This window comes from Pinus tabuliformis, chromosome 7 (genome assembly GCF_031772625.1).
Source record: "Pinus tabuliformis cultivar Carrire ecotype Pingquan chromosome 7, CPIR1, whole genome shotgun sequence".
NCBI classification, from domain to species: Eukaryota; Viridiplantae; Streptophyta; class Pinopsida; order Pinales; family Pinaceae; genus Pinus; species Pinus tabuliformis.
The window spans coordinates 1294367055-1294376642 of NC_142293.1; positions in this window are offsets into that span (position 1 = coordinate 1294367055).

Below are 9588 nucleotides of genomic sequence, written 5' to 3' on the forward strand. Positions count from 1 at the left end.
TGAATTGAGTGATCCTGCCTCTAGTGTTACCAAGGTCTGGGACAAGGGTCTTGCAGTCCTCCATTTCCGTGTCTATCTTGCTTCCGTGTTTAACTTCATCTTCCCATTCCTTTAGAATTTTACGGATACCTTCATTTTTGCCTTCACGGTATGCCTCTTCCACCTCACTGATAAGTCTTTCCACATATTTCCTACCTTTGCGGGCCTCAGACGTGCCGAGGTCCTTGTCCCTCTTGGTTGCTTGGACCCTTCTTCCATGACAATGAGCTTTCGTAGGACGAGCCATGGTTGCGGTGTCTTAACCCTGTTCATTGCAACAATTTGTTAATGGTGACAATTAAATTGAATATAACAGTAGTCTTGCACACATGTGGTACTATTACAACTTGCCAACCCACCCTGTTCCTCCCCTTCCCCATCAATTGTAGTGTTGGGGCCATCATGGTCGTAGTTCAATTCCCTAGAGGGGACCGACCCACTACCATCCCCAATGCTACCCCTTCGCCAAAAACACCCCCTCTCGGCCTTAAGTAGGTTAGCTTCCAGTATCCAATTACAGGTTGGTCAGCGCTACCACATGCCCTCGTTCAACCAACTCATGTATGCATACCCTTTCCCGTCTACCCAGGACATAACCAAAGAGCCCAACCTAGTCATCCCCTCATCCCAAAGCCCCATGGCACCGCTGTTGCCTATCTTCCTATCATAGCCAGCTTTGTTCCCTTGCCAGACTTCCCTCCCATAATTCTTTACCTTTCCCCTTCTTCCAAGGTTTCTACTTATCTCCTAGCAACTACACGTGCATATAAAGCAAGGGCCATCTCTGAGACTACGGGTGGATTGGAAAACTCTACCCCCCAGGCTTGTCTCTCTACCTATACCCATAGGACCCCTACAAGTTACCCCACTTGGCCCTCTGTCAAGTATTCCCAGGGTTACCATGTAGGACAGAAGAATTTCAGAGCTAAGGGAAATGGATACAATACCAAGCGGGTGCATGACACAGACACAAGACCAAGAAAATTCCACCAACCTCCACCCCCAATTCCTCCAGCGTTGCTCAGTTTCGCATTTTTCACCCATAATACTCCCCCTTTTTGTCAAGCAAAAACTAGAACAAGTCAGCATTGCGAGGGTTAAGAGATATCGAAGTACATAACTGTTAACTCCTGAAGGAAGACAATGTGCTTGGTGTTGTGGACGGCATCACAGAAACTATCAATTTCACCAGCCTCCTCATCCACAAGCTATTCGAACTACAACACCCAACTGTTTCCCTTCACTGCTATTAAGGCCATCACTAACATAACTCTCGCTGCCACCTTTCCCACCTTCCCTACATGCCATCATGCAAAGGGCCACCACACCCATCACCTCAAGCAAGTGGGGGGCGATGGTAATGTAATCGGGGATACAGTTCATTAAACCTCTATTCGACTTCCCAACCACTGGTACAGACCCCGATCGGGGTCGAAACTCTATGTTTGTTAGTTGGATAGTCATGTGTTGATTATTAATCGCATAAATTTATGTAATTGTTTGCATATTCACATTTTGGTTCACTAAAAAAATGACTAGACACGCACGGGCATTAAAGATAGCTAATTAATCTTGCATGAAGAGCAGTCCAAATTTAGAGTTTGAGTTAACTAGTGCCAGTGAGAGATAACTGAGTCAAGTGTGAGTGAGTTCTAGTTCAGTCTTATATCTAGTAAAGTCAAATTTAGACGGTGTTTGCATGTTGAAGTTATTTGAGTGAGTCACTAGTTGAAAAATTATAAATACCCCTCATCGGATTCATTGTAATCATCAAGTTTTTTGTCATCAATAGAAGAGCAGCAACTTGTGTTGTTTTTGTGTTTCAAATTTGTCCCTTTATTCCTCTGCCTTTCCAATGATTTGGTGTAAGAGTTGGGAATGAATACAAGATCTGTGGAGCCTACAGAGAAAGCTAGAATAGAGCCAAGTGAAGAAGGTGACAATTTAAAAAAAAAAATACTTTGCAAAAGTGTTGCATGATTAAAGTGTTAAAAGTGCAGTAGTTTGGTGTGACACCTACACATTGCTAGTATAAAGGGTGTGGAAAAATGAATTTTTGGATCACTATCGCAGGTGCAATCTATCGAGAAGTGCAACATCCTAGTTGTCATGCGGAAAGAGTGAATTTTGCAGACAAAACCGACCTCCCTAGAAGCTAAGGCTTTCTAGTGACAAACAAAACAATCAAGCACTATCTTTCCCTAAATATGCATTTAGAATACAAGCAACCAGGTGTTTAAAGCATACCTTTAGTCCAACGCTGTTTGTAGCAGTCCAGCCTCTCCGATCCAGATGAGCTCCTCCTTCTCTTTGAAACCTGCATTCACTAACAAGCAAACGATTACATAGCACCTGAATAACTCATAAAATAAAACATATGCATCATAAGGACCAAGGAGTATATGAAACAAATTATATATAACAACTTGTTGAGAAAAATGAACTTAATTGTATTAAGTGGAAACAAAAGAAACCATTACAACCAGTGCCTTGGTGTTGTGCAGGTTCCTCCTAGGGTCCAGCAAGAGTTCTCCTTTACTTTGATCAGCTCACCCACTTCCAAATGAAGCTAAGAAAGGATGGGAATCTCTCCTCTCAAGCTCTATAAGGGAGTCCTAATTTTAGCAGCATCTACCCTTAGGAATGTTCAGATTTCAACCTCTCCTCCCTCTGGCCCAATGCCTATATTTATAATGCTTTGGAGGAAGTTAATTAGGTCCACCATCAATGGGATAAGCCCCTTTTTGAATGGGATAAGTTCCTCTTTCATAGGGATGCATGAACCATCTGGAGGCGCTCAATACACGTCAAACCATCTTCTAGAATGCTCTAGATTTGACGACAAGTAACTTTTTTGAAGTAAAACTCGTGCCTTTTGACCTTTACAGGAGTACGCACCCACCTCTTTACAGACAGAGCGTACAAGTACACATGTATTGTGAACTTGGGGTGCGTACACGCAGGTAAGGTTAAGAGAAACTACGTAACCATAGTTATTTGACTTTTTAAGGACTTTCTCTCTTTCTTGGAGTTTGACATGAGGAGTAGAGGTATGAGACTTGCCAAGGAGGATAGTATGACAGTTGATGGGGCCATACTAACTGCAAATAGTCATGGTGACAAATTTTAGTGTAACAGATTGCCCCCTAAAGTGCGAAGCGTGTAGTAGATTAGGGTTTCATATCATCTAGGAAGGGTGAAGTACTTTATCATTTCAAGGATTATCTTGCGGAGAGCCCAGTCGGAGCCTGCAAATATTCAACACAAAATACATATGTAAGATCATATCATCACTGAGGTAGGCATTCCCATACTCAGATTGAAAACTTTAACTAACAATCTAACTACTGCTCTGATACAGGAATGATTTTGCAGTACATCATAATCATAGACTCATGTAGACACAGTATGGACGCAGCCATTTGTTTATGATTAGTCTACTGTATAATGAATACAAAACTCCTCGTAGCCTGGATGGTGGAAACTAGATCCAGGGTCTTCATTTCTACTCCCCGAAATGGTACAATTCTATCCATGCGAATAAATGAGTTGATGTCGAACATGGTAGAAACCACTTGATTACCAGTCAATGATGTAAACTGTTAACAAGTGTGAGAGAGACCACCAGTAATGTCAATGGTTCTCAAAGTACCCAGTACAATCCATGAGATGTGAATGAATGTGTTGATGTCAAACATGTCACGGAATCCTTCGATCGAAAGTCAATGATGTAAACTGTCGTCAAAGGCGAGAAACCTGCCATTGATGCATGCAGATTTCAAGGTACTGATGATTTCTAGGTCATCTTTCTAGATAATGTGCTGATGTCGATAGAAAGCAACCCGTTGCAGGCAAGCCCTCAACACGAAATCATAGATCAAGTTGAAGAAATGTAGCTGTAAGGACTGACTCAGGGATGGTCGAGATGGATGACAGGTATTTTGCAGATGAATGGTTTATTTGCAGTGACCTCTTGAACACATAACGACATGACAGATGGCTTGGTGACAATTGACCCAAAGTTAATACCCGGAACCGGTTGAAGATTTTCAATGTGGTTTGATTAACTGTCAGGCAAAGGATTTCCCAACCCAGGTGAATGAAAAGTGTCGTGTTCAAGAGTGGTGATAAGGTTTCTTCTGAGACAAAGGATAACAAATAGGTTCATTTTTCTCTCTTTTCCCCCACCATTTCTAGCAAGTACCTCTTTATTTTTTACAAGCTTGAGGAGGATAACATATGCTTTATTATAAGCTCATCCTTCGGATGAGTCCAACTTAGTTTAGATTCGAACCCTAAGAAGGAGTGGTCCGTTCCTGTTTGTAATCGAATAGGTCCTTTACTATGAAATTTTAACGAGTCCAGTATAGGAGAAACTCAGTGTTTTTCAATTTTAGAGAGTCTGAAAAACTTAAGAAGACTCCAGGGTTGAACTTTTTCGTAAATTTGTGTCTCCCAAGCCCGAAAAAGTATAAAATAATACTTGAGAGAACCGCTTGATCTTTTACGACCAAGGAGTACTTTCATAATTAGTGTCTTTGACCTGAAAAGTAAAAAGCGATCAAGGACACGTCGTTTTATTTCCAGTATCGAATTCGAAACGACAAAAATCTGGCAATCTTTTCCTGTTTTTACAGTCAGAAAAGGGCTATAAGAGGACCATCTTTTAATTCCGTTTTAATGAGTGTAAAAGAAACGCTCAGCAATATTTTCATGTTTCAGGAGTCAGAAAAGGGCTTAAAGATGACTCTGATGTTTTTGTTTGTGAAAAATGACAATTTTCCCTTAAAATCCTTTATCCTGCACAAAAACCAACACATTACTCATACCTGTTTAAAGATAGATAAAAATACTTTGAAAAATACCTTTTCATGGTGAAAAATAAACAAATTTACCATTTATTTACCCAAAAAACCTATTAAAAGGGCTTTTACCAATTCATTTTTACCATTTTAGTGTTGAGGAGAGAAAAAGGGCTTTTGGCAAGAAACTTCCCGTGGACATTACGGAGAATCCGACCGTCGAAATCGAACGCCGTCTCATCAGGTATTCTACAACATCCTCCTTTGCATTTTCATCCATTTAGAATTTGTTTTTAGGCCCTAGTTTCATTTTTTGGAGACTTTGGGGTTTCAAGATCCGCCTTTCGGGGTACGCAGGTGCTCCACTGGTGACCCGCGTACCCCGACATTTCCTCAGTTGGGAAAATGTCGGGCGTACACACCTTGCCTTAAAGGAACCTGTGTACCCATGCTCTGTTCCTAAAGGCAGGGTGCGTACTCCGCGCAAAGGGTTTACAAACCCCAAATTCTCCAAATTGGACCAAAAATTTTAAATTTCATGGATTCTAATGGATGTTTTTTGGTGTGTAGATTGCCCACCATGCTTGATTGGCGCGAGAGAGAGCACAAAGATGTTGATTTGGTCGCCATTAATCATCAACCGTCCATTGATGCTTTGAAGGCATGCGGCCTTTACAAATACTGGGCCATACCTGGCATGAGGGGCCCAGGTGCGCTTTCTAGAGTAGCTGGTAGAAAGTTGGAATGTTCAGGATCAGTGCTTTTACATTGGAGGGCACCAGCTCGAGATAGAGCCCTCAGATATTTACTTTCTCACTGGTTTGCCCAAGAGAGGCGAACACTTGACTCTGTTCGAGACTAGGCCGGGTGGCCAGTCCATCGCTAGTCTCCGTCTAGAGTGGTGTAACACTCAGAACCAGGAGAAGGGGATAGAGATTAAAACTATATCCCGACCTGAACTTATGGTAATTGCCTTTACAGTTACCAGACTTTGCGGGGCTGCCGCTTTGCACATTGCCACCGGGTCCCAGATGCGGATGGCGATTGATTGTTATCGAGGCACCATTTTCAACTGGTGTGATGCTGTGTTGGCCAATTTAAAAGGCCAACTGACTCGAGCCAAAAACGGGCAGCTGAAGACTTTTGGTTATGGGCCTTTAGTTGTCATTTTTGGCTTAGAGAGGGTTCCGATGCTGATCCCACAGCAGCTCACTGTTGAGGCTGGGCTTCCCCAAGAGCTTAAATTGATGCGATGGGTTGCGGTTATGGCCCGTCATTCTGATGAGGGCACGGAGATTGTCCGATTTACTCCAGAGTATTTTCACTGGTTGGAGGATCAGATCTTTTCTATACAGGATTTTCCTTATGCCGGAGTTGATTTTCGTGGAGATCCAGACATGGTTCTTCCACCGGGAGAACAATGGGATGACACAGGTACTTCATTTTTCACAAGTTTTTAAATTATTTATTGTTTTTTGTTTTTTATATCATCTCAAAACTGACAGTAATAATTTTCAAAATGCAGATATAGGCCCACGCCATCCAGCCAATCTCCGACCTTTCGAGAGGAGACTACCAGTTGCAGCGGCACCGGCCCCACGGGATGAGGCCATAGAGACCCTAGCTGAGTTGGAACAAGACCTAGAGCGTCTTACAGCAGACATACCAGAGACTACTATAGATTATATTCCTATCAGACTTCTGCGCTATGTAGTCGCAGTCCCAGGACCTTTTAGGAGGTTCTTGTGTAGGGTGGCTCATGCAGTGGTGTCGTATAGAGAGCATCACCAGTGATTGGATGGTCGTTTTTGTAGACACATGTGACATTTTTGTTTTTTGTACTTATCATTTTTGCCGATCATAAGGTGTTTTTCAACCTATGATCGAAGAAGATGTATTTTTTGACACACTCCTATCTATATATATCATTATTACCAGCTTATCTTGTTAAACATGTATGATGAAATGTTTTTAAATTTACATGTATGATTATTGTAAATGTCTTTCTAACATTCGAGGAGCAATTGCATCTGCTAATGTATTTAAAGACCTTGGAATATGCTGATATTCAATGTAATCAAATTCACGTTCCAAGACACGCACTCTCAAAAATAACCTTAATAACACTAGATTTCTAATGGCATACACTCTATTAAGCTATAATACAACGAGTTCAGAATCTAACCTGACTATCAAACTCCGAATCCCAAATGAAATAGATTCAGACAATAACTCAATCACTGCATTGTACTCTGCAATGTTGTTTGTTCTTTGACCGAGCTTACCCCATGCATAGAAACTAACTCGTCAGAGCGTGAATAGATAACCCAAGCTGCGGAAGAGATATTCCATGTACTACGACAAGCACCATCAGCAAATCCAATGTATGTTTGGAGAGGCATCGACATCTGCAAACATCAAGCGTAAAACCAAGATAAGCAGAATAACGACGAAAAACACACTTTCTAAGCTAACACTTTCTAAACTAACAAACACACCAGCTAGAAAGAAAAACCTAACCTAACTAAAATCTCCAAACCCATCATTTAAGCATGGTACCTCTTTAGGTAAAGTCCATTTCTGGGTTTACCCAAAGAGTCCTCGTCAAAGTCTACCAGCTCATAGGCCCCTTTTGCTAGCTTTCGCTTGACAATGTAGGGCCCATGCCACATAGGAATGAATTTTCCAGCACCTAATTTATCGTTAGCTTGATCATATAATAGCACTAGGTCTCCTTCCGAAAAATTTCGAGGGGTCACATTTCGATCATACTGAGCTTTCATACGTTTTGCATGAGTCTCGATTGCCAATGCAGCATCACGTCGAGTCTCATCTAATTGAGATAAGTATAATAAACACTTCTCCTCTTCGGAAGTAGCTGGAAGTAATTCGACGGCCATTTGAAGTGACGGGATTTCGCATTCAATGGGCAACACAGCTTCCAAACCATAAACTAGTTGGGAAGGAGTGAACCCTGTTGATGTTTTCACTGAGGTTCGGTACGCCCAAAGCGTGGAAAATAACATGTTGTGACAATTCGACCGATGAATACCAATGATTCGTCGGATCATGATAACTAAAACTTTGTTGATGGACTCAACCAGACCATTCGCTTGTGGATAATAAGGAGTTGAGCTATCGTGACGCAAACCAAGCTGACCTGTAAGTTCTGTCATCATAACGTTTTGAAAATGGCGCCCATGGTCAGTGATTATCGCTTGTGGGACACCAAACCTAGCAATAATGTGATTGAATACAAAAATTGCAGCTGTCTTGCCGTCTGCCTCGAATGTAGGCATCGCCTCGGCCCACTTAGTAAAATAATCTACCGCAAGGATGATATACGCATGCCCCCCGGCCGAGTGAGGGTTACATGTAATAAAATCGATACCCCATTTGGAAAAAGGACCAACGGCAATTATAGGGTGGAGAGGAGCAGGTGGAGCGCGCATCTTGCGATCAAACACTTGACAGTTGTGGCATTTCCGGACCGCAGTAATACAATCTTTAAACAAGGACAGCCAGAAGTAGCCAGCGCGCAATATCTTTTGGGCTGTGGCATACCCAGACATATGACCGCCACACGCTCCAGAGTGACAGTCATTCAGAACCCTTTCAGCTTCTTCGTGAGTTAAACAACGTCGAAAAACCAAGTCCTCCCCACGGCGATAAAGAGTATCTCCAATAATTTTGTACTGTTGGGACTGGAATCGAATTTTCCGACGTTCCATCTTTGAAACTTCGGGCCGAAAGGATTGTGTCTGGAGATAGATGATGATATCCCCATACCATGGATCTAAAGTGCTGATGAGAAACAAAGATTCGTCCGCAATGGGCTCATCTGCCACAGTTTCTGTGTCAGCACGCGGGAAGTCACACATTAACTCTGCAAAAACTAAAGATTTCTTAGACTTAGATTTCTCAAACTCCAAGTCAAACTCTTGTAGGATAACGATCCATTTAGAGTACTTGCCCCCTAGCAATTGTTTAGTCAAAATGTAGATCATAGGGTTGCAATCCGAAATGACTGTAGTTTTACGGAGTAGAATGTAGTGACGAAAACGTTGGACAGCTTGAACGGCTGCCAAGGCCAATTTCTCCACATGTGAATATTTGAGCTCAGTTGGATTTAACGTCCGACTAAGGTAATAGATCACATGTTCCGTTCCGAATTCATCTTCCTGTACTAAGACCATGCCGATGGTGGAATGGGCGGCGGCGAGGTACAAAAAGTAATCCTGGTTGTAATTGGGAGGATGCAGCAACGGTGCATGGGTCAACGCGTGCTTGAGTGCATCAAAAGATTTCTGAGCTATCTCATCACAAGAGAATTGAGCGTTCTGTTTCAACAACCGGGTAAAACCCTTTGTAATCTCGGCGTAGTTAGGAATGAATCGTCGTAAAAAGTTTGCTTTCCCCTGCAAACTTTGGAGTTGGCGAAGACTCGAAGGAGGCAATTTGATGACAGCTTCTACCTTCGAGGGATCGACGCGAATGCCGGATTTTGAAACTACAAATCCCAGCAATCGTCCCACTTCTATACAAAAAACACATTTGTGTGGGTTCAACCGAATACGATAATGCTTGCACCTCATGAAGATTGCTCGTAAATGGACAAGGTGATCAGCTCGATGTAATGAATGAGCGGGCAAATCATCGAGATACGGTTTCACAATGTGTTTGATGTCATGAAACGCATAAGACATCGCCCTTTGAAAAGTGGCTCCGGCATTCTTAAGCCCAAAAG